The sequence below is a fragment of the Theobroma cacao genome, chromosome 6 (genome assembly GCF_053813885.1).
Source record: "Theobroma cacao isolate CCN51 chromosome 6, ASM5381388v1, whole genome shotgun sequence".
NCBI classification, from domain to species: domain Eukaryota; kingdom Viridiplantae; phylum Streptophyta; class Magnoliopsida; order Malvales; family Malvaceae; genus Theobroma; species Theobroma cacao.
This window is the reverse complement of record NC_142644.1, coordinates 8,601,876-8,629,609: the sequence shown is the minus strand read 5'-3', so window position 1 is coordinate 8,629,609 and position 27,734 is coordinate 8,601,876.

Here is a 27,734-nt window from a genome sequence, read left to right as displayed (position 1 = left end):
TATTGTTTTACATTAAAATAGATTATTTTAATTAATATTTTTATTTTATTTTATTATTCAAAATGTCAAACCCAACCCTATAAATACATGTCATGACATACATGCACTGAGTAGCATGTTATTATGCTAGGAAAGCACATAGGAAAAGACGAAACCCGATATCGTACCTAATGGTACACTTGAGTTGATTTAACCTTGAACTAGTTCAAATAGGAATTGTAGGATGAAATTTAATATTTTTTAGTTTAGGAATGACTAAAAATGATTGTTCGGAGTTCGAGGGTTCATTTGGGGTAAAATTAGAAATTTTGATATTCAATGGCAAAATCGTCATTTTGCCACCTAAGATAATAATTTGATCATGGAGTGAAATTTTTGATCAAGATTAACTATTTGGAGTATAATTTAATGATAGGAAATGAAAAAGTTTAATTCTGGTGATTTTTGGAGTGTAGGGGCAAAATCGTAATTTTCCCACCCACGGACAAAATTTGAGATTTTGAGAGAATTTAGATCAAATTTGACAAATTGGAGAATGGCATGAGTATAAGGGATGAAAAATATGTCTATGGGCAAATTTTCAATTTTTGGGGCAAAAATGTAATTTTTGACTTTTATGGGAGCAAAAGTGTAAATTTCAAAAATTACTCCACCGAGACTTTGGATGAGTCTGAGAATTTTATGTAAGCTATGAATATATGAGACAAGTGTATGGTGAAAATTTGGAAACAAATGGATGAAATTTTAAAAATGGGCCAATGGGAAAGTGACACATAGCATTTTTTAATGAAATAATATTATTTTAATGAAAAGTCAGCCATTTAAACCCAAATTTTGAGTGCTGGCCGGCCATAAGGAAGAACAAGAGAGGAAATAGAGAGGAAAGGAAGAAAAAAGGAAAAACCAAAGAGAAACAAGAAAATTCAAAGGGAAATTCATGATTTTCGACCGTTTACTCGTCTAACGGTAAGATTTTTCTATTTTAGCTTGATTTCTACCTTTCCTATGCCTTTATTTCCATTTAGCATGCTTGAGGAGAGAGATCAAAAAGTGATATCAAGGGCTGGACGAAATTCTAGGAGAGAGAAATTGAAATTTTTAGGTTTTGATTTTTAGTTAAATTGATAGTTTTAGTTAGTTAAATGTGTTTAGAAATTCAATTGGGCAAGAAATCAGTAAATTTTCACAATACCCACTCTTGGCTGGATGCTCAATGCTGTACAATGATGATGAATTGATTTTTATTATAAGGAAAATGAAGAGAAAATGATGAAAAACGATTAAACGTGATAGAAAAACAAAGTAGAAAATTAACCGACTTAATGTCCCATTTTTGGCCGAATTTTCCAAGGAAGGGAGTGAGCTGATTTTATTGTTTTTAGAAGGTTATTGGCTGATATTTAATGGTTAGAAATGTTGGAGAGAGAATGGGATGATTTAGAGGTAAAATGGAGCGCGTTAGCAATTTATCGGGCAAAGTGCCAAAAATAGGTTAATACCGCATTTAAGCCGTTTTAGGCTATTGCATTTCATACCATGCATTAGTATAGGATTTAAGTTAATTATATAGTGATTTAGCATCAATGTGATGAATTGTGTAAATTTTTGTAATGTGTCTAGGAGGAGAGCCTTCCGAAAAAGGCAAAGAAGTCGTACCCGACAAGTAGTGATCGGGGCGCTTAGAAAGCTTTTAGTTTGTACAAACGGTGAGTAAACTTATTATTATTGTAAATTATCTAGAGTTTATTTTAAATGCCCTTTATGTATTTTATGAAATGAGAACGAGATTAAAACAAGATTTTTGATGTTTTCGGAATAAATGTGACAAATAAAAATATATTGTATAGATTATGAAATTGAGTAATTGGAGGCTACAAATTGACTTGAAAAATATATATTTTCCTAGGAATGGCTTATGAGAAATGAGTATATGTGGCTATATTTTGTGAATGCATTGGGAAATTTATGTAAGTTGTTTTACTATGCAGGCTGGATAAATAAATAAAAGCCACGTTATACTGTCGAAATTTTATTAAAATTGGTGGGTTAGTCACTGCAGTGACGGGTTTCCGTGGACTGCCTATTAGAGGCGCATGGTAAACCCAGTTATATAGTTACTCCGGTTGTAGAGGCGAGGAGGGTAACTCCCGGGGTAGTATTAGAGCTCACTTCACGTCGAACCCCCACGTGAATGTGTAACTCGGCCAACGCCAAGGGACGGCTTGTTTTAAAAATAAAAATGTGTTTCACGTGTGAATATTTTAACACCCTTGGCGGACTCGGTTAGATGCCTCGGCCAAGGTATCCCCGAGGATTAGTTTTGGCTTTAGCCTTGTTTTAATAAAAGACATAAGCCTTAACAACTGTTTTGGTAAATTACAAATATTTTATGGTTTAAGAAACAAATTGAAAACATTATGAAATGGGTTGAAATTTGTTGTTTAAACTTGCTTCCATTTTACTCGCCTTTAGATATTTATGATAATGTCTGTTTACTCATTGGGATTGCAAAATCTCACCCAACTCCTTTCCACCCATTTCAGGTTCAGTATAGACTGTAGATAGCTGATCTCATCGAGGACTACCATTGGATCTGCATTTTCCAAACCATAGGTTCACGGTCCTCTTTACTTTTGTTTATTCGGGGGCCCTCTTGTTATTGTAAATTAAATTAAATATTTTGGCTTACTGTATTTCAGTATGTATAAATTTATTTAGCTTTTATGCTATAAAAATTATTCACGTATAACTCTAGAAATATTGTTTTATAAGAAAATAGAATATTTTCCTTAATATTTCTTTTATTTTCTTATTATATTCAAATAATCGTAATTTCATTTTAAATGAAGATTTTAGACTTTTAAACTCATTTTGAATATGAATTATGTGTTTTGTACTTGTATATTACGTTTTAGCCAGTTTCGAAATTTTTGAGAAAAAAATGACCAAAATACCCCTATGTGGCGAAAATTTTATTTTGATTGTTTTTGATCTAAAATAGTGTATATTCTCTAAAAACTCGATATTTAACAACGATTGCTCACAGGAAAGGAAAGAAACTGATATGTAAGCCTTACGGGGTTCCGGTTGGCATTCCGGATAATGAGTGTCAATTAGGGACGTCGTGGCGATTGTCATGGGCCTGAGGGAGGTTCCGGGTCGTGACAATTCTATTGGTATCAGAGCTTTTGGTTTTAAAAGATAAGAGTTTTTGGTTTTAAAGTGGTTTTAAAAAATTACAATATCAGTGTGGCCCCGGATTAAGTTAGGTTAGGTTGAATAGAATGCATGCATCTGCATATAGAGCCTAAGGTTACCTAAACTTGCTCGTATTTTTTATAGATTACAATGCCTCCTCGACGCGGACGCCCACCTCTCACTAGATCGGTTGGGAGGGGAAGAGGTCGTTCCCAACGTCATCAGCCGGATACAGTAGAGGAGGAATCAGTTGCATCTACCATTCGGGCAGCACCTGCTGCTGAGCAGGCCGATAGTCCTCCACATCCTCCATCTCCTCAGCCACCTACGGGTATTCCCGCCATGCCTACTGAGGCAGCACAAGCATTGGCAGCTTTCTTTGCAACAATGGCTGGTCAAGCTCAGACTGGTCAAGTTCCACCTGTAGTGCCTCCAACTACTCTTTTAGTTCCACCACCAGTACAGGATGTATCCATTTCCAAGAAGCTGAAGGAGGCTAGGCAATTGGGTTGTGTATCTTTCACGGGTGAGTTAGATGCCACTGTGGCAAAGGACTGGATTAATCAGGTTTCAGAGACACTCTTTGATATGAGATTAGACGACAACATGAAGCTGATGGTGGCTACGAGATTATTAGAGAAGAGGGCTCGTACTTGGTGGAATTCGGTGAAGTCCCGTTCCGCTACTCATCAAACATGGTCCAATTTTCTCAGGGAATTCGATGGTCAGTATTTCACTTATTTCCATCAGAAAGAAAAGAAGAGAGAATTTCTGAGTTTGAAACAGGGAAATCTAACTGTAGAGGAGTATGAGACTCGTTTTAACGAGTTGATGTTATATGTGCCGGATCTGGTGAAATCTGAGCAAGATCAGGCCAGCTATTTCGAGGAAGGGCTCCGTAATGAGATTAGAGAGCGAATGACAGTGACTGGTAGGGAGCCACATAAGGAGGTGGTACAGATGGCTTTACGGGCTGAGAAGCTCGCGATTGAGAATAGGAGGATTCGGACTGAGTTTGCAAAAAAGAGGAATCCTGGTATGTCTTCTAGTCAACCAGTAAAAAGAGGCAAGGACTCAGCAATTTCAGGGAGTACTACTTCTGTTTCCGTGACATCTCCTCGACCTCCATTTCCACCATCACAACAGAAACCTTCGAGGTTTAGCAGATCTGCTATGACTGGTTCTGGAAAGAGTTTCGGAGGTTCTGACAGATGCAGAAATTGTGGGAATTATCATAGTGGGCTATGTAGAGAGCCAACAAGATGTTTCCAATGTGGACAGACGGGTCATATTAGGAGTAATTGCGCACGGTTAGGACGAGCCACGGTAGTTGCATCATCTTCACCAGCTCGCACTGATATATAGAGGAGAGATTCTTCTCGGTTGCCACTGAGACAAGGAGTGGCCATACGATCCGGTGTGGAGAGTAATACCCCGACACATCCACCTTCGAGACCACAGACTCGTACCTCGACAAGAGTTTTCGCTGTGACGGAAGATGAGGCACAGGTCCGACCTGGAGCAGTGACAGGTACTATGTCTTTATTTGATAAAGATGCTTATGTTTTGATAGATTCTGGCTCAGATAAGTCTTATGTGAGCACCACATTTGCATCAATTGTTGATAGAAACTTGTCACCATTAGAGGAAGAAATTGTAATTCACACCCCTTTAGGAGAAAAGCTAGTTAGAAACAGTTGTTATAGAGACTGTGGGGTAAGGGTAGGCGAGGAAGAATTTAGGGGTGACTTAATTCCTCTAGAGATCCTAGATTTTGATCTGATATTGGGTATGGACTGGTTAACTGCACATCGAGCGAACGTGGATTGTTTCCGAAAGGAAGTTGTTCTTCGAAATTCAGAGGGAGCAGAGATTGTGTTTGTAGGGAAACGCCGAGTATTACCGTCCTGTGTAATCTCGGCCATCAAAGCTTCGAAATTAGTGCAGAAAGGGTATTCGACTTATTTGGCATACGTGATCGATACTTCAAAGGGGGAACCTAAGTTAGAGGATGTCCCGATAGTAAGTGAGTTTCCTGATGTATTTCCTGATGATTTACTGGGACTGCCTCCTGATCGAGAGCTTGAGTTCCCTATTGATTTACTTCCGGGTACCGCACCTCTTTCTATCCCTCCATATAGAATGGCTCCGGCAGAGTTGAAGGAACTGAAAGTCCAGTTGCAAGATCTAGTGGATAAAGGTTTCATTCGCCCTAGCATTTCTCCTTGGGGAGCACCAGTTCTATTTGTCAAGAAGAAGGATGGCACTCTTCGATTGTGTATTGATTATCGTCAGCTGAACCGAGTGACCATCAAGAATAAATATCCTTTACCCCGGATAGATGATCTGTTTGATCAATTACGAGGTGCTATGGTATTCTCTAAGATTGATTTGAGATCTGGGTACTATCAGTTGAGGATTAAGGAGCAGGATGTACCCAAGACTGCTTTCAGGACGCGTTATGGGCATTATGAGTTTTTGGTGATGCCGTTTGGTTTGACTAATGCCCCGGCAGTTTTTATGGATCTTATGAACAGGGTGTTCCATCCACACTTGGATAAGTTTGTGATAGTATTCATAGATGACATCCTGGTTTATTCGAAGAATGATGATGAACATACGGTCCATTTGCGCATTGTGTTGCAAACTTTACGCGAGAGACAACTCTATGCCAAGTTCTCTAAATGTGAATTCTGGTTGAAGGAAGTGGTTTTCTTGGGACATGTGGTGTCTGGAGCTGGAATTTATGTCGATCCCAAGAAGATTGAGGCAATCTTACAATGGGAGCAACCTAAGACAGTGACGGAGATTCGTAGTTTCCTTGGCTTAGCTGGTTATTACCGGAGATTTGTTCAGGGATTTTCTTTGATAGCCACTCCTCTGACTCGTCTAACTCGTAAGGGAGTTAAGTTTGTGTGGGATGATGTTTGTGAGAATCGATTTCAGGAGCTAAAGAACTGGTTAACCTCCGCTCCCGTTTTAACACTTCCTGTTAATGGTAAGGGATTTGTAGTATATAGTGATGCCTCAAAGCTGGGGTTGGGGTGCGTATTGATGCAGGATGAAAAAGTTGTGGCTTATGCTTCTAGACAGCTAAAGAGGCATGAAGCAAATTACCCTACCCATGATTTAGAGTTAGCAGCAGTGGTGTTTGCTTTAAAAATCTGGAAGCATTACTTGTATGGTGAGCATTGTCAGATATTTACGGATCATAAAAGTTTAAAATATTTGCTCACCCAAAAGGAGCTTAATTTGAGGCAAAGGTGATGGTTGGAGTTGATAAAAGATTATGACTTGGTGATAGACTATCATCCGGGAAAGGCGAACGTTGTAGCTGATGCCTTAAGTCGTAAGTCTTCATCGTCTTCAGCAGCACTTCAGAGATGTTATTTTTCAGCATTAATAGAGATGAAATCTCTTGGGGTCCAGTTGAGAAATGGTGAGGATGGATCCTTATTGGCAAACTTCATTGTGCGACCTTCGTTACTTAATCAGATCAAGGACATTCAGAGGTTTGATGATGAGTTAAGAAAAGAAATTCAAAAACTGACCAATGGAGGAGTTAGTGAGTTCAGATTTGGAGAGGATAACGTCTTGATGTTTAAAGATCGAGTTTGTGTTCCTGAGGGAAACCAGTTGAGACAGGCGATCATGGAAGAAGCTCATTCATCTGCTTATGCATTACATCCCGGAAGCACCAAGATGTATAGGACTATCAGGGAGAATTATTGGTGGCCAGGTCTGAAGCGAGACGTAGCAGAATTCGTAGCAAAGTGTCTCGTATGTCAGCAAGTTAAGGCGGAGCATCAGAGGCCAGCAGGTACACTTCAGTCTTTACCTGTTCCCGAGTGGAAATGGGAGCATGTAACTATGGATTTTGTTTTGGGATTGCCGCGGACACAGAGGGGAAAGGATGCGATCTGGGTGATCATAGATCGGTTGACTAAGTCTGCTCACTTTTTAGCTGTCCATAGTACATACTCTATTGAGAAGCTGGCTCAGCTCTATATAGATGAGATTGTGAGGCTACATGGAGTTCCTGTTTCTATAGTGTCAGACCGAGATCCTCGATTCACTTCTCGATTCTGGCCAAAATTTCAAGAAGCTCTCGGAACTAAATTGAAATTTAGCACTGCTTTTCACCCACAGACGGATGGTCAGTCAGAAAGGACTATCCAGACCTTGGAGGATATGTTAATGGCTTGTGTCATTGACTTTATTGGGAGTTGGGACAGACATTTGCCATTGGTGGAATTTGCTTACAACAATAGCTTTCAGTCTAGCATTGGTATGGCACCGTACGAAGCTTTATATGGAAGAAAATGTCGTACTCCACTCTGTTGGGATGAAGTAGGTGAAAGGAAGTTAGTGAATGTGGAATTGATCGAGCTAACTAATGACAAGATCAAGGTTATACGAGAGAGACTAAAGGTAGCCCAGGATAGGCAGAAGAGCTATGCAGATAAACGGAGAAAAGACTTGGAGTTTGAGATCGATGATAAAGTTTTTCTTAAGGTTTCTCCTTGGAAAGGTAATAATTTGAATACTTTGAAGTATTAAATCTTATTGATTATACTATCATGATAAATTATGGTGTTTTATTGGATAATGAAAGGTGTGATTCGATTTGCGAAGAGGGGAAAGCTCAACCCGAGATATATTGGACCATTCCGAATCATTGAAAGGATTGGACCAGTGGCTTATCGGTTAGAATTACCTCCGGAGTTAGATCGGATCCACAACGTTTTCCATGTCTCCATGCTTAAGAAATATGTACCAGATCCCTCTCACGTCCTCGAAGCACCTCCGATCGAGTTGCATGACGATTTGAAGTTCGAGGTACAACTTGTGAGTATCTTGGATCGAAAGGATCGAGTACTGAGAAACAAGAGTATTTCAATAGTCAAAGTATTGTGGAAAAATGCTCGAATGGAGGAAATGACATGGGAAGTAGAGCATCAGATGAGGAACCAATACCTGCATCTATTTGTCGAATCTGGTAAGTGAAATTTTGAGGTCAAAATTTTATTTTAAGGGGGGTAGAATTGTAAAACCCAACCCTATAAATACATGTCATGACATACATGCACTGAGTAGCATGTTATTATGCTAGGAAAGCACATAAGAAAAGACGAAACCCGATATCGTACCTAATGGTACACTTGAGTTGATTTAACCTTGAACTAGTTCAAATAGGAATTGTAGGATGAAATTTAATATTTTTTAGTCTAGGAATGACTAAAAATGATTGTTCGGAGTTCGAGGGTTCATTTGGGGTAAAATTAGAAATTTTGATATTCAAGGGCAAAATCGTCATTTTACCACCTAAGATAATAATTTGATCATGGAGTGAAATTTTTGATCAAGATTAACTATTTGGAGTATAATTTAATGATAGGAAGTGAAAAAGTTTAATTCTGGTGATTTTTGGAGTGTAGGGGCAAAATCGTAATTTTTCCACCCACGGACAAAATTTGAGATTTTGAGAGAATTTAGATCAAATTTGACAAATTGGAGAATGGTATGAGTATAAGGGATGAAAAATATGTCTATGGGCAAATTTTCAATTTTTGGGGCAAAAATGTAATTTTTGACTTTTACGGGGGCAAAAGTGTAAATTTCAAAAATTACTCCACCGAGACTTTGGATGAGTCTGAGAATTTTATGTAAACTATGAATATATGAGACAAGTGTATGGTGAAAATTTGGAAACAAATGGATGAAATTTTAAAAATGGGCCAATGGGAAAGTGACACATAGCATTTTTTAATGAAATAATATTATTTTAATGAAAAGTCAGTCATTTAAACCCAAATTCTGAGTGCTGGCCGGCCATAAGGAAGAACAAGAGAGGAAATAGAGAGGAAAGAAGAAAAAAGGAAAAACCAAAGAGAAACAAGAAAATTCAAAGGGAAATTCATGATTTTCGACCGTTTACGCGTCTAACGGTAAGATTTTTCGATTTTAGCTTGATTTCTACCTTTCCTATGCCTTTATTTCCATTTAGCATGCTTGAGGAGAGAGATCAAAAAGTGATATCAAGGGCTGGACGAAATTCTAGGAGAGAGAAATTGAAATTTTTAGGTTTTGATTTTTAGTTAAATTGATAGTTTTAGTTAGTTAAATGTGTTTAGAAATTCAATTGGGCAAGAAATCAGTAAATTTTCACAATACCCACTCTTGGCTGGATGCTCAATGCTGTACAATGATGATGAATTGATTTTTATTATAAGGAAAATGAAGAGAAAATGGTGAAAAACGATTAAACGTGATAGAAAAACAAAGTAGAAAATTAACCGACTTAATGTCCCATTTTTGGCCGAATTTTCCAAGGAAGGGAGTGAGCTGATTTTGTTGTTTTTAGAAGGTTATTGGCTGATATTTAATGGTTAGAAATGTTGGAGAGAGAATGGGATGATTTAGAGGTAAAATGGAGCGCGTTAGCAATTTATCGGGCAAAGTGCCAAAAATAGGTTAATACCGCATTTAAGCCGTTTTAGGCTATTGCATTTCACACCATGCATTAGTATAGGATTTAAGTTAATTATATAGTGATTTAGCATCAATGTCATGAATTGTGTAAATTTTTGTAATGTGTCTAGGAGGAGAGCCTTCCGAAAAAGGCAAAGAAGTCGTACCCGACAAGTAGTGATCGGGGCGCTTAGAAAGCTTTTAGTTTGTACAAACGGTGAGTAAACTTATTATTATTGTAAATTATCTAGAGTTTATTTTAAATGCCCTTTATGTATTTTATGAAATGAGAACGAGATTAAAACGAGATTTTTGATGTTTTCGGAATAAATGTGACAAATAAAAATATATTGTATAGATTATGAAATTGAGTAATTGGAGGCTACAAATTGACTTGAAAAATATATATTTTCCTAGGAATGGCTCATGAGAAATGAGTATATGTGGCTATATTTTGTGAATGCATTGGGAAATTTATGTAAGTTGTTTTACTATGCAGGCTGGATAAATAAATAAAAGCCACGTTATACTGTCGAAATTTTATTAAAATTGGTGGGTTAGTCACTGCAGTGACGGGTTTCCGTGGACTGCCTATTAGAGGCGCATGGTAAACCCAGTTATATAGTTACTCCGGTTGTAGAGGCGAGGAGGGTAACTCCCGGGGTAGTATTAGAGCTCACTTCACGTCGAACCCCCACGTGAATGTGTAACTCGGCCAACGCCAAGGGACGGCTTGTTTTAAAAATAAAAATGTGTTTCACGTGTGAATATTTTAACACCCTTGGCGGACTCGGTTAGATGCCTCGGCCAAGGTATCCCCGAGGATTAGTTTTGGCTTGAGCCTTGTTTTAATAAAAGACATAAGCCTTAACAACTGTTTTGGTAAATTACAAATATTTTATGGTTTAAGAAACAAATTGAAAACATTATGAAATGGGTTGAAATTTGTTGTTTAAACTTGCTTCCATTTTACTCGCCTTTAGATATTTATGATAATGTCTGTTTACTCATTGGGATTGCAAAATCTCACCCAACTCCTTTCCACCCATTTCAGGTTCAGTATAGACTGTAGATAGCTGATCTCATCGAGGACTACCATTGGATCTGCATTTTCCAAACCGTAGGTTCACGGTCCTCTTTACTTTTGTTTATTCGGGGGCCCTCTTGTTATTGTAAATTAAATTAAATATTTTGGCTTACTGTATTTCAGTATGTATAAATTTATTTAGCTTTTACGCTATAAAAATTATTCACGTATAACTCTATAAATATTGTTTTATAAGAAAATAGAATATTTTCCTTAATATTTCTTTTATTTTCTTATTATATTCAAATAACCGTAATTTCATTTTAAATGAAGATTTTAGACTTTTAAACTCATTTTGAATATGAATTATGTGTTTTGTACTTGTATATTACGTTTTAGCCAGTTTCGAAATTTTTGAGAAAAAAATGACCAAAATACCCCTATGTGGCGAAAATTTTATTTTGATTGTTTTTGATCTAAAATAGTGTATATTCTCTAAAAACTCGATATTTAACAACGATTGCTCACAGGAAAGGAAAGAAACTTATATGTAAGCCTTACGGGGTTTCGGTTGGCATTCCAGATAATGAGTGTCAATCAGGGACGTCGTGGCGATTGTCATGGGCTTAAGGGAGGTTCCGGGTCGTGACACAAAAAAAAAAGAAAAAAAAGAGAGAGGAATGGAAAAACTGGTACAAAAGCCTTGTGAGGTCTCGAAAGGCATTCGGGGGAAGAATGTCTGTCGAGGCTTCGCAGCGGTTGTCACGGGCTCGATGAGAGTTCCGGGTCGTGACACTTTGAATCCTAAAACTCCCTAAATCCCCAAAGACAGAAAAGAAAACCTCTCCTCTTCCTCATTTTCGCTTTGTTTTCTCTCAATTTTCTTTGTTGATTTTTTTACTCCCCTTTCTAGTTTCGATTTCTGATTATGGTATTTCTAGGTTGTGGTATTTGGTTGTATGTAGCTGATAGGGTAAAAACTTTAGGGTTTTACCATTGATTCTAGGGCTTTCGTTGTAGGGATTTTTCAAGAAGAAAGTTGGTCCCCTTTTGTGAAATACGAGGGCAGCTTTTATAGCTGTCCACACTTGAGCTAGGGTGGAATTGGGGTGGCAGACATGGCCTACCAAGTGCCACATTCACACTTGGTAAGGTGTGTCCACACCTTGTTTGTTTGTTAGGCATGAATTTTGTTGCCATGCCCAACTCATCTTTTTCTTTCTTCTTTTTTTTATTTTCAATTCTTTTATTATTTGTAAAAATTGGTGTATACAACTGCCCCTCTTTGCGTATCCCTAAGAATCAGGATAGTGCAAAGACATAGACACCTTGTTTCGACCAAATTGAAAATGCTCCTCATTTGAAAGCTCCACAACTTTAAAGAAAATTAATTATTCCTCTTATGAAGGCTCCATAACTTTAAAGAAAATAAATGATCACCCAAAGGTTTTAAAGATGTACCTAAAGATTTTTATAAGAAAAGGTTGCTCCTCATCTCTAATTACATAACTTTAAAAAAATATTAATGCTAGTTGCCTGGACGTGTCATAAGAATGTACCAGGAAGTTTTGAGAATGTACTTGAAAGTTTTGGAAATATACCCGGAGGATTTAGAATATGCACCCAGAGGTTTTAAAAGAAAAAATTGCTTCCCATCTCTAAATGCGGTTACGTAATTTTAAAGAAATATTAATACTAGTTACTTGGAGGTTTCATAAGAATGTACTCGAAAGTTTTGAGAATGTACATGAACGTTTTAAAAGATGTACCCGGAGGTTTTATAAGCAAAGGTTGCTCTTCATCTCAAAATGAGGCTACGTAACTTTAAAGAAATATTAATACTAATTACTCAAAGGTTTTATAAGAATGTACCTAAAAGTTTTGAGAATGTACCCAGAGGTTTTGGAGATGTACCCAGAGGTTTTATAAGGAAAGGTTCCTATTCATCTCTAAATAAAGTTACGTAACTTTAAAAAAAATATTGATACTAATTATCTAAAATCTTTCAAAGTGGTTCTCAAATTAATCAAAGCTTGATGTCTTTGTAAGATTCTTGTGTTGGATGGGCTTTTACCTTTCCAAATGCATAGAAAATATGGGTGAATGTTGACTATTGCATGAAAATTTTCAACCTCAATGTTGCATGGTCATGTACATGTATGCATGATTGCATGACAGAAGGAAAATTACTTTCATCTCATCATTTCATTTCAATGTATTGCTCTATCGAAAGCCATTCTTCCTATCCTTGCACACTCTTCTATGATTTTTGTGCAATTGCCAACCACTTTGCCACGAAAAGACCTTCTTGCTAGTTTTGTCATATCGTTCCCAATTCTTGAAGTCATTTCTTGAAGATAAATATCACCAACGGATCGTGTATCAATTCAAATTTGATTTCAATTGTTCCATGATTATTAATCCTTGATAAATAATCCATAATAATACTTATCTCATTATTTAAAACTCTTGATCTTTCATATTATGATAATAGAAGTTCCTTTACAAAAATGAAGAACTTTTTATTATTTTCAAAACATCTTGAATTTTGACAAAATTGCCCCACAAAACTTTTTTTATGACCAAAGGTAGTTAAAGTTTGGAACAAAACTAAGTCAATTCGACATTTTTCCAACATGTGATACTTGAATCCCTTGAAAAATTGATGATTACTGCTTGAAAGAACTTTTGATGACAATTTGGTCTTTCAAATGTATTGGATGGTTTAACGCATCAAGGTCTTGGTAAATAATAAAGGTTTCACCATTTCATGGAGAAAAAAAAAAAAAGAAAAGTCGAAGTTTCTTCGTCTAAGCTCACAAATGTATGGTGATTTTCTAGACTTACATTTTTAGAATCAAATTTTGCAGAAAGATTCCTTTCAATTCACAATCAAATTTGACATTCTCTTAATCTAATGATGTGTGGCAAGATGATAAATGTCAAGACTAGCTATTAAAGGCGTAATATTACGAAAAGCTGTTTTGAAGGAGAAAGATTCAAATTTAACATTAATCTTCCACCAGAAAGTATTCAAAAGTCTTAAGCACATTTAAGGTATCCAATGTAGTCTAGTTGCCTAAAATGGTCTCTCTTTAGTGCTTCTTATTACAACCTCAATAAAAAATCATGAGTGGCACTCATTTCTTCTTTCTTTTTTTTTTTTTTATCGTTCCATCATACACTTGAAAAATTCAAACTTGGTCCAAAATGAATTGAGGGATTCAAAAGGGAAATTTTGGCAAAGAAAAGAAATCAAGGTCCCATTTTCTATATAATGATCTCTTTCTATAAGAAAGCTCTTCAATTTAAGTATCCACACTTGATTAAAATGGACTTCTTCAAGCACGTAATGTAGGTTATGATTAAGGGTTCTAAAAAAATTGGATACATCTTGTCATGTAAAGGATTCTAATAAGACATTTGTTCTTTTTCAGAGCATGCTTTTCCATCATTTCTTTTCTATGCTTTTTTTTTTATATATTTTTTTTTCAATTTTCATATTGATGGATTGAGTTCAAAATTTTCAAGAACTCAAATTTGCATCTGCCCCCATGATATATAGGATGTTTATTTTTCCCTCAAAATAAATCTTCTATCATCTATGCTTTTGACAAAAATTTTTCTACATAATTGCCTCTTATTGTGGGAGGTGATCCTTGGTTGAGGTGCATTTTAGAAAAAATTCAATAGGCTTAAAGGGGTAGCAAGTAGATAATTTCTCATTTGTAAAAGGAACATGAAACATGGCCATTTATCCTCTTAATTATGGTGTTGTAGATTTCTCATGCAAGTGCATGTAACGTTAACAAGTAACATAATAGTAAATAGAATTCGTTCCCACAAAGAATTGAATTAATTCTTAATTGCTAGCTACTAAAATTGTAACACTTTAATCTTATCCAAACAATTAAATTTAAAATTATTAAAAAGAAAAATTAAAACTAATAAGATGAAACTAAAATTAAATAGTAAATTTATTTTATAAAGCTCACTTAACTACCAAACCTAAGATTATGATGTCCCTCAATACTTCATCTGATTATTGTCTCTCTCTCTTAACTCAATTTAATAAATCAAGTTATTAATCTATAGTCCTAAATTATTTACAAATCTCTGTCGAGTTTCTCATAAAAATATCTTTTTCTATTAATTTAATATATGTCTATGCAAATTAAATTGAAGAAAGATTCATTAAGTTTGTACTCTAATTTAGGCTACGTATGGTTTAGAGGTGTATGTCTACTTTATATGCAAATCAAACCACCTAATCAACTAAGTGCATTTGATTATACGCTATTCTATTCAAGGTCTACCTAAATCTCCTTCGTCAAGGTTTAGCCTAGGTTTCCAATTCAATCTAATTGGTGATCAGGCAACTAGAGGGATTAAGAGCAGAATAAAATAAACAACTTAAATACATCAAACATAAGCAAAAGAGAGATAAATAATTCAAACTACATATTGAGTTCAATCATAATCTTTAATAAATAATTTAGCTCCTCCTCAAGTAACACATCATCATCTTCAAATAAAATTTAAACATTGAAACAAAATCAAGAAAAATAAAGAATAAAGAAACTCCACAACGAAACTCTTGATCTCCAAATCATCTTCAATCCTTCAATTTCTTTTCAGCTCCAATGAGACTTTTTTCAATGATTTTGTGGCTTGAATTTCAACTCTCAATTTGGTATCTTGTCCTCTTTTCTCCTTTTAAAAGTCCTCCGAAAGGTTGTTTTAGACTTTGAAGTTAGGTCAAGTTTGGTGAAGATAGAAGTCAATTTTAGTTGGGATTTCCTCATTAGACTATATGGGCCGCAACCTTGCCCAATTAATTAATAGAAATCGTAATTGCTCTAGGACTGCTAAAGTATGTCAACTTGAAGAAGATTTTTTACTATCTTCGATGCCTAACTAGATATAGTGATAAACATAAAAGTTGTAGCCTTTTCTCTTAGCTTTCCAATGCTTTAAGAATCATCTCATTTGAAGTTCTTTAAAGAGAGTTATGGTTGAAATACCAAAATATGTGCAGTGAAAGTCAACACCTTAAAATTGCTCTTCTTCTTTCATTAAAATTCTTCTTTTATCAAATACCTACAAAAGTATAAATAAATCAATAACAACCTATCTTAATCATATTAACACCAAATTAAGCATAAAATTAACTGAGATTATATTGACTCACCTAAATTAATTAATTTAAACTAATTAAATAAAATCTACTAATTTCTATGCATTGCCACAAGAACTACACTAAATTACTATCAAAATTAAGGCCAAATAACTCTATTTCGTAGAGTTATCATATGGTTACTTATATTGAAGAGTATCTTTAGAAAGGAAGAATTTAAGATCAAAGGTTGATTTTTTTTTTGTTTTTCCTCTTTTTAACACCATTTGAGTATTTCAAGTATGTAATGTCACTATCAACTTTCCTTGCCATTCTCTCACTTTCTTAATTCTTCTCAATCTTTTTTTGTTTTGCTTCTTCACAACTCAAGCTTGAATCAATTTTTCCATAACAAGATGACTCATTGAGAATGTCTTTCCTTAATCAGCCACTCAATTGAAGGCTTAGGGGACAACTCTTAACAATAAAGATTCCTTAAAAGCCTTTAGAGATCTAATATCAGAATCTCTTATCATAATCAACTCTTTTGTGACGAGAAATACCTTTGCCAAATGAGAAATAGAAAAAGGTGATTTTTGAAGCCAAGGTGTCTTGAAGGTATTTGGTAATCTTGTTCTTTTAGTCATCATGCCCCAAAATATGGGTAAACGGTAGCTTTAGACAATCGGTTGAAAGGTTCACATTTGGTATCCAATTAATAGAATTTGAAAAGCATTGGCATGTTTGAAACTTTAGCATAGTCTTGACATGTATTAACCTACCACATTCAGAGTCTTTATAAGAGTTCCTGATTTGCTTGATTTTTAAAGAAAGAATTTTGCAAAACAACCAATTATAATATTGATCATTACTTAGATAAAATTAATGGTCCTTTGGTATCACATGCTGAGGTTGATGAACTTTCGAAATTTTGCTTCTTTTTGGATTTAAGTGCTTGAATAGCCTTTATTTGAGTGGTTTTGGGTTCCAAAGTGTTTGGAGAAATGGTTCGAGAATGTTTACAAGGTCAAGTTCGTTCAAATCAGTAACCGTCAATTCTTTGAAATCATGTGCACACTTTATTGTCAAAAACCTTTTTCCCATTCATGACTTTTTTTTTAATCAGTTTTTATGATTTTGAAAACAAGTTATAGAAAACCTTTAATTAAATCAATTGAATCACATAATTTTGCAAATTAAATATAAAACTTCAAAAATTTTAATCCAACAAAAATGTTAAAACTTCAATCACAACTTCTGAAGTTTATATTCCTTAACAAAATCCTACTCATGCCATGCACATGAATACAAAATAAAAACCTTACAATCATCCACTTTTCTTACAAGCAATTTGTTTGAGACTCAAGGCTTTTCTTCAACTTCTGAACAAAAACTCAATCTATGGCAAAGCTAATTTGCAACGTTCCATAAGCTTAAGAGTTAAAGTGCCATCCTTGATGAGATTTTCAATTTTCTCCTTCAATTGCCTACACTTCTCTATTTAATGTCTAATTTCCCCCATATGATAGTCACATTTAGTATTAGGGTCATAATTCGTTGCTGATGGGTTTGGAACTGTCACGATCAGGAACTCCCCATCGGGCTCGTGACAACCGCCGCGAGGCCTCGACAGACATTCTTCACCCGAATGCCGATCGAAACCCTGCAAGGCTCTCGTATCAGCTTTCGCACTTCCCCGGTGAGCAATAGTTATCAAATATCAAAATTCAAGGGATTACAAATCATTTCCAAATCAGAACATAACATTTTGTTTTCTAGCTCACAGGGGCATTTTCATCATTTCATTTTTTTTTGAAAATCTCAAAACTTGCTAAAAATGTAATAGGTAAGCAGAAAATATATATTTAATGATTTAAAAACAAATTAAGTATCTAAAACGTTCATTTGAAGTGAAAATTTGACCATTTGAATATAATAAAAATATTCAATAAAATAAACTATTTTCTTGTAAAATAATTTTCATAAAACTATCTGTACATAATTTTTATAGCGTAAAAGTTAATTATATTCATATATACTATAAAGCAAATAACCAAAGCATAAAATTTCTTTTACAGTGACACGTGGGCCCACATCTATCCAAAATGCATCGGAAGCTGGAAACCTACAGCTTTTACCGATTCGAGTCCAAATGAAGATCCTTGTCAAAGTCAGCTAACTATGACATTCCCCGAGCCTGAAATGTGAGGAAATGAGGGTGGTGAGATTATAAAATCCCAGTGAGTAAACAGATACCATTTAAACTATCTAAAGTCGAGTAAATGGAGACAATTAAAATAAATCATCATACTGTAATTTCATTACCTTTCAACTCATTTCAACCAAATAAAATCAATCCATAAAAATCGAGTAATCAACTTGGCTTATGAATTTCTTAAAACTTTGGCTCGTGCCAAAACTCATACTCGGTGATACCTTGTGCAGGGCATCCAACCGAGTTCGCCAAGGCTGTTTAAAATTTTTGTATACACTTAAAATATAGTTTTAGTTTGAGAAAAATACAGCCGTTCCTTGGCGTTGGCTGAGTTCCCCTTCATGTGGTGGTTTGGCGTGAAGTGAACCCTAAGCTTTACCCCAGGAGATACCCTACGCGCCTCTCCGTTCGAGGTAAGAATATAATGGAGTTTACCGTGCCCCTCTAATAGGCTGGTCCACGGAACCCCCTCTGCAGTGAATAATTTATATATACTCCACCAATCAATAAAATTCATTCTAGCATGACATGGCAATCTATCGCAACCTAGCCTCTCAAGGCTGAATACTCAGTACAAATAATTCTAAACCAAAATCAGTTTAGCCATTCATGCTCATATATTGTCATAAGCCATTCAATTCAAAACCATAAATTTGAAACACAAGCAGGTAGTCTCCAATTACTCTATTTTCAAAACCAGTATTCGATTTTCCAGAAAATTTATAAAATCATTTTATAAAATCACAATTTTTCCTAAAACATAGCAATTTACCATTTAAACCCATTTTTCATAAAATCACACAATTGTATAAAACTACTCTAGATAATTAAGACGATAATAAGTTCACTCACTGTTCTATGAGTCGATGTACTCCTAATCCCAATCTTCAAGCACAATTTCTGTACTTTTATCAATGTACTTTGCTCACCACCTATCCACAATGTACAATACATAATTCATCACATCAATGCTTGACCATTATAAAATCAATTCAGGCTCAGTATATATGCATGATATGATATACAACTTATCAAACTACCGTTTAAATGCGGTGCTGACCTAATTCGGCCTATTATCTCCAATTTAACTCCAAATCAATTCTTCTCACTTTCTACACTCCAATTATACCTAAATTACCTTAATGACTGTAAATGAGATTCAATTTATCAGTCTCGATAGCAAATTACAAAAATACCCCTAGTGGGTAAAAATTCGTATTTTTGCTCTGAAAATTCTCATTATTTTTCTAGGCTCATAATTCATCATTTCTTAACCAATTCTCCTAGAATGAAAATCAAATTCATCCTCACTCAACACATGGTAAATTCAGCCATTAAGGGTTGTGGGAGAAAATAAATTCTTTTCTTGTTGTTTTGTTTCTAAATATGCTAAACTAACTTAAAACACTAACATAACTTAAAATCAAATTAATCTAACAATTTTCTCTCTCCTAACCCATTTTTCAGAATTGAATTCATCATAATAACTCAATATTCAACCATGGAAATCAAGAACAAAAGCATGGGTAAGCTAGGTATCAAGGAGAACTAAAGAAATTCTAACTTACCTAGCTTGTTTCCTTGATTTCTTCACTTTTTCTTTGAATTTTCACCTAGGTTTTCTTGTTTTTCCTTTTGTTCTTCCTCTCTTTCTCTCTCTTCCTTGCTTGGCATATGATCCCCCACTTAGATCAACCATATGATCCTTCTTCATGACTGATTTCGACATTAGGCTAAATATTAATATTTTAATATTATTTCATTAATAAAATATTATTTTATTCTAAAAATTTTATCTTGTCTCCTTGGTACCCAAAATACCTTATTATGCCTCACTTGACTTCCGAATCGCCTTTTATCTCACAAATTCTCCTTTGATAAAATTATTATTATTTTATTATTATTTTCTCACATTTGAAATATTATATCCTAAACTACTCCTTTCGTCTTTTATCACTTCTAAATATTTTGATTGACCTCAATTTGCATTCGATCAACTTTATTTATCACCATATCAAAGTATGGGGTATTCCAGGAACTATCTTCATTGGCACAGGACTAAGGTATTGATTCTCAATTAGTAATGGCAAAAGTTTAGAGGTTGGCATTGGTAATTGGCGAGTGTTGGGTTTTGCAATGATTAAGGAATAAGTGGAGGTATGGGTGCTCTTGGATGAAAGGTTGGTTGTGTAATTGGTTGATATGGATATAAGTTATGGGAAATATGATTCAAAGTGGGGTAGGAAGGTCGATATATGGGATGAAGAAGACGGTATGGATTAATGTCCCATGGTTGTTGCCTTTCACATGTAATAACTTGTGCCTTTTTTCCTTTACTTTGATGCATTACAATTTCCCATGTTATTGATAGTGTTATCTCCAATTTTTCCCTTCTGAATTACATTTTCAATCATCTCTCCTAAAATCACTATGTCAGCAAAGTTCTTGGTGGCATTACTAATTAGCCTATCATAGTATGGTGGCTGTAAAGTATTGATAAACAACACTGTTGTTTTTTTTTTAGTGAGAGGTGGTTGAACCTGTGTAGCAACATCTCTTCATCTTTAAGCATATTCCTTAAAACTCTCAATGTCTCTCTTTTCCATGTTTTGTAGAGAGAGCCTATTCAAGGCCATGTCTATGACGTATTTGTATTGGACTAGGAATGCTCTTGCAAGATCTTTTCAAAAACGAATATGATTCCTATCCAATTTAACATAACACATAGCTACGAACCCAATTAGGCTATCTTGGAAACAATGAATCAAAAGTTTATCATCATGTGCATGTGTAGCCATCTCTTGACAATACACAATGATATAGGCCTTTGGGCATTTAGTTCCATCATGCTTCTCAAAATATGGTACTTTGAATTTAGGTGGGATAATTACATTAGGTACCAAACATAAATCTACTACATCAACAGATCCATAAATATCTATCATTTCAATGGCTTTAAGGTGCACATACGAAAGATCATGCTTTTGTTGCATTTTCAATTCTTCTTTTGACTCAATCGAGTCTACTTTCAATTTTCTTTGCTTTTCAGAGTCATCTAAGTCAAGAGTAAGAATCGAGTCAAAGAGATCTGCACCCAAGATCGACATAGTTTGCCCTTGCACTAGCAATTGGCTTTGTCTTTAAGAACCTAAAGATTTTTCAAAAGACCTTTCCTCTTTACTAGCAATCATCATCTCCATTAACTTTGCCAACTGTTTCCTTATCTCTTTCTAATGTTTCTTGATCTTGTCCATCTATTTTGATTGCTCCACTTTCATGATTTTAACTTGAGTCCGTGTATCACACAAACAATAAATGGACTTCTTTGAGCTTTTATCTTTTCACAAGATGAAAACAAATTAGATTGAGTGATAAATTATACTTTACCGAATATCTTTCTAAATATATTCTTTCTTCATAAAAACTTGGAAAAAGACCTTTTATCCTATGGAATTAACAACATTGTTGCCTCTTCTTTCATTGAATGTAGAAGGTTAAATGACACTACTTACAAAAAGGTGGATAAATGATGAATGCATGTGTCAAAATCAATGAATGTTTAAATGCATGACAAGATGATTTATTAGTCCATGGATGATGAATGATTTTGGGCACTTTTGATGCATGATGAGATTACAACAAAATCTAAGTTGCGTAACACATTTATCTTTTCAAACCAACTCTTTTTCCATTCATTTTCCTTTTTGAGATATCCTCATTGTTATTATGAAACAAAATTTAGAATATGCTTAAACAAGATCTCAAAAGTCAATCATTGATACATCTAATTTAAGAGAATTCTTTGCATCATTCGAAGAATAATCTTAAACTCATTCATTTTCTGATAATTGTTCACAAACATAAATCTGTTTTTGCAAACTGTAAAAAATTTAAAAAAAATTAAGGACTGCCATATCTAAACTTTAAATGTCTTAAAGTCTAAAAAACTTTTACTCAAAAAGGAAAAAGTCCAAATAAAGCCTACTCTTTTGTCACCTAGACACCTATTTGGACATCCTACCACCATTCCTGACTCTTTATGTTGGATCAAACCACTTTGCATCAATCAATGTTTGCACATTATGCTTGAAAGCGGTACAATCTTCAATGGAATGTCCCATAACTCCACCATGATAATTGCATCTTGCATTTGGGCTGTACCACTTTGGATATAGAAGTTTCAAGGGTTCCATAAGCATAATAGCAACGAGGTGATCCTGAACCAATTGGTGAAAAAGTTTTCCATAAGTAATGGGAATGGAATCCAATTGTTTGTGTATTTTCTTTTTGGATTATTCTTGGATGACACCTCGGCTAGGAGTAAGGGTGGTTGACAATGGTGTGAACAATTGGGCTTGAGGAGCTTGTTGAAAAGGTGGTCGAAAGGTGTTTGGGTAAAGGTGCAAACTTGGATGCAGACTAGTGTTCATAGGTTGAAAAGTTGGTCGAAAAGTTATACGTTTGAGGTATGTGCTCTGTGGCAAACCATTGTTTGAAAGTTGTGTAGGGCCTAGAGATCCCATCTTGGATATAAAGCTCTTCAATTCAATCATCTGTGTATTCAGCTTGTCCATCCCCTTCATGACTTTTCCCAAACTCTAATATTTACTTGGTTACTAAATAGGGTATTGGACCTATCAAAGACAAATTGGTTTTCATTCAATGGTTACTTGAGGCATGGTTCAGTTTAAAGCTATAGGGATTCTGGAGGGTGAATTCTTTTGGCTTCATTGAGATGTTCAACCATTTTACATCAATTTGGCAATTTGTCTTTTCATCTTTCGAAGATCATTTACAAATTCCTCCTAATTGTGCTCTAATGCACTTATCCTTGCTTTCAATGATGTTCCATATCTTTCAACCCCTTTGACTCAAATCAAATAAATTAGAGAGAAAAAATTTGAATTTGTACAAAAAAAAAATTTTTAGGTGTTTTCAATAAAAGTGGATTTGTACTATATTATTCAAACCTAATAACATTGTGTGGTTTTTTATTATTGGAATAAATATGGCGAAGAAGTCAACATGAGATGAACATGTGTATATGGATGAAAACATGCCATGTGCATGAATTTAGGAAATGCAATGATGCTTTGATGAATGAATGAGGTGCTATACAATGAAGTTGTCACGACCCGAAACTCCCCATCGAGCCCGTGACAACTGCCACGAGGCCTCGACAGACATTCTTCACCCCGAATGCCTATCGAAACCCCGTAAGGCTTAGCATCAACTTTCGCATCTCCCCGGTGAGCAACAATTATTAAATCTCGCATTTAAAAAAATCATAAGTCATTTTCAAATAAGAACAATAAAATATTATTTTCTGACTCATAAGGGCATTTTCGTAATTTTTCGTCAAAAATCTCAAAACTTGCTAAAAATGTAATAGGTAAGCAGAAAATATATATTTAATGATTTAAAAACAAAATAAGTATCTAAAACGTTCATTTGAAAGCAAATTGTTAACAACTAGTACTATTCAAAAATAATCAATAAAATATTCTATTTTCTCATAAAATAAATTTTTATAGAAATATTCGTAAATAATTTTTCGCACATGAAAGTAAAGTAAAAATTGTATGAATAGAAATACAGATAACCAAAATATAAGTTTTGATCTGCAATGACACGTGGGCTCCAATTGACTAAGAGGATGTAAGACTGTGAACTCTTACTTTCTATAATGCAGTTCCGAGCTTAGTTCTCGTCCTACTTGACTATCTACAAACTGTCCTGAGCCTGAAAAATGTATAGGAAGAAGGGGTGAGATTTTATAATCCCAGTGAGTAAATAGATACCATCTAAAGTATCTAAAGCCGAGTAAATGGAGACAATTAAAATAAGTCATCATACTGTAATTTCATTCCCTTTCAACTCATTTCAACCAAATAAAATCAATCCATATAAATCGAGTAATCAACTTGGCTTATGAATTTCTTAAAACTTTGGCTCGTGCCGAAACTCATACTCAGTGATACCTTGCGCAGGGCATCCAACCAAGTCCGTCAAGGCTGTTAAAATTTCATATACACTTAAAATATATTTTTAGTTTGAGAAAAATACAGCCGTTCCTTGGCGTTGGCTGAGTTCCCCTTCACGTGGTGGTTTAGCGTGAAGTGAACCCTAAGCTTGACCCCAGGAGATACCCTACGCGCCTCTCCGTTCGAGGTAATAATATAATGGAGTTTACCGTGCCCCTCTAATAGGCTGGTCCACGGAACCCCCTCTGCAGTAAATAATTAATATATACTCCACCAATTCAATAAAATTCATTCTAGCATGGCATGGCAATTTATCACAATCTTGCCTCTCAAGGCTGAATACACAATACAAATAATTCTGACACCAAAATCAATTTAGCCATTCATGCTCATATATTGTCATAAGCCATTCAATTTAAAACCATAAATTTACAACACAAGCAGGTAGTCTCCAATTACTCTATTTTCAAAACCAATATTCGATTTTTCAGAAAATTTATAAAATCATTTTATAAAATCACAATTTCTCTTAAAACATAGCAATTTACCATTTAAACTCATTTTTTTATAAAATCGCACAATTGTATAAAACTACTCTAGATAATTAAGACGATAATAAGTTTACTCACAGTATTAGGAGTAGAAATACTCCTATCTTTCGCCCTCGGGTGCAGTCTCTTACCCGAAACAATTGACTCACCACCTATCCATAATCCATGACACAAAATTCAGTAAATTGTGTCAATTTATCATAAATTATTTCAGGCTCTTATCCATGCGTATGCACTAGATAGGATTTGAAATGTCTAAACAATCGCTTAATTGCGGTGTCCGACCTAACTCGCCTATACACGGTGTAAATTCCTAAAATCCCCAATTCGACTCCAATTCCATCCATTTCAATTTCAATTATCTAATTATATCCACAATACCTCAATGACTGTGAATTTGGTCCAATTTATCAGTCCGGACTATAAATTACGCTCTTACCCCTTGTGGGTAAAAATTTCAATTTATTGCACCGAAAATTCCCATTTAATTTCCAACCTCATAATTCATCATTTTTCCACCCAATTCTCTTAAAATAAAGTCAACCTCATCCTCACATACCATTGGCTAGATTCGGCCTAGGGAAATTCATGGAGAAGATAAATATTTTTCTTGTTGTTTTACTCATAAACATGCTAAACTAACACTAAACACTAACATAGCTCAAAATCAAATTTATCTAACAACTTTCTCTCTCTAAACCCATATGACCAGAATTCAAATCATCCTCAAATCACATGATTCAACCATGAAAAATGATGGAAAATGCATGGGAAAGGTAAAGCACAAGACAAATTTAAGAAATGTTACCTTTTTTTCACTTGATTTTTGAATTTCCACCTATTTTCCCTTTAAATTTCTTAGCTAGGGTTTTATTTTCTCCTTTCTCTCTCTTGTTTCTTGCTTGGCCGAATGTTGAAGAAAAAGAATGGGTGGGCTGATTTTTTTATGCCTTTTTTTTATTGTTTAATGAAATAATATTATTTTATTCATATTTTAAATATTTTATTAATTCATTTTTTTTTCTAGCCATCCATTTGTCCTACTTTTTCCACCATGCATTCCCTTTGACTTATCCAAGTCTTAAGTGAAATTTCCAGATTTTTCCAAAGTTTTGGTGGAGCAAATTCTTCAAAATTACACTTTTGCCCCCGAACTTTTCAAAAATTACATTTTTGCCCCAAAAATTGAAAATTTGCCATAATGCATAATTTGCACTCCTCATACTCATTTCACACTCCAAATAATTAAATTTGATCAAAATCCTTTCAAAAATTAAATTTTTTATTTTGAGTGGCAAAATTACCATTTTACCCTTTTACTCCAAATTATACCGAAATTAAAATTTTTCACTTCTAAACCTCAAATCTTACTCCAATAAGTCAAATGGGGCCAAAAATCTTTTCTAAAAATTATCATTTTGTCCTCAGGTGGCAAATGACCATTTTGCCCCTAGATAGCAAAAATTTCGATTGGACTCCAAATTGATCCTCGAACTCCGAATCACCATATTAAACCATTATGGGACTGTAAAATTCTTAATTTCATCATAAATTCTCTATTTGATCTAGTTCGAGGCTTAAATCAACTTTATTGTACCTTTAGGTACAATACCGACTTTTGTAAATTTTTTTCAGGACTCTCTTAGCATGCAAACATGCTATCCATCACATGTATGTCATGACAATTATTTTTATAGAGTCGGGCTTGTCATCTTCTCCCCCACTTGGATCAACCATATGATCCTTCTTCTTGATTGACTTCGACATCCGGCTAAATATTAATATTTTAAAAATTTTATCTTGTCTCCTTGGTACTTGAAATACCTTATTATGCCTCACTTGACTTCTGAATCGCCTTTTATCTCACAAATTCTCCTATGATAAAATTATTATTATTTTATTATTATTTTCTCACTAGCGAAATATTTTATCCTAAACTACTCATTTCATCTTTTATCACTTTTAAACAGTTTAATTGACCTTAATTTGCATTCGATCAACTTTATTTATCACTATATCAAAGTATGGGGTATTTCAATCTCCCCCACTTAAATAGAATTCGTCCTCGAATTCTCGTCGATGTTGCGTTATCAATCTCCTTCTATGATCCTACTCCTTGTTTCTTCTATAGGGACATTCAGTTTATTCACCTCGTTCACCTTCAATTCAATTAAATGCTTTATTTATGGCACTTATCATCCTTTGGAACTGGATTAGTAATACTTTTCACAACCATGATCTCTTATATCGAGAGACTAAGCATGCCTTTATCACCATTATTAAATTTGAACCATAACTTCACCTCAATTATACTGATTTCGATCACATATCATACTTACTTATGTATACCTAATCATCGTTTTATTAATCCGCTCCGTACCAAATTTCTCAACCTTGATTCATCCATCTTATACTGGTCTATACACTTCCTTTAATAGAGTTCCATTAAGAACTTAAACAATCCAAGGTTTACCTTCAAAGTCACTCATAACTTTAATCGTTCATTGCCTGTCCGTTAACACTTTAGCTCACTAACCTCTCTGGACACTATTTCAAAATCTCCTAATTACTGATAACCATTCTTCACTTTAGTTAGTAAAATTATCAATTTCATATATACATAGATACATGCATTTTCAAATCTCAACATCTCTCTTTATATATAGGAATCCATGTGTTCACATGCCTTGGACTACATACCCCCTTTATTCATCCGTATCCTAATCCTAGTGTCAATATAATAATTCTTATAGTGCATGTCAACATTCTTATTATACTTGTATATAACTTCATATCATTCATATCATTTCCAACCATATGTTTGAGTTTCCTTATACTATATATCATTCATCACAATGTCATCTCCATTGAATTATAATCTATTATGCGTGTATGCTTTATAATCCTATTGATGCCTCAAAGATTTATCTTAACTTGATCATTACATCTCATGCAATACCACAATTCCTAAGAGTCATCCTTTTGTCCTTAATCATCTTTCATGCCTCTATATTACCTTGTATCTTTCTTGCATTACGATATTGATTTGTCACTTAAGACTCGAACCCATTTGAATCATGTATGCCTTAAGCATTTTCGAATTCCAATTTCCATAATATATTGGGAAAGTTTCATTATCTGACTTCATTTTCAAGGTCAACTTCTATCATCC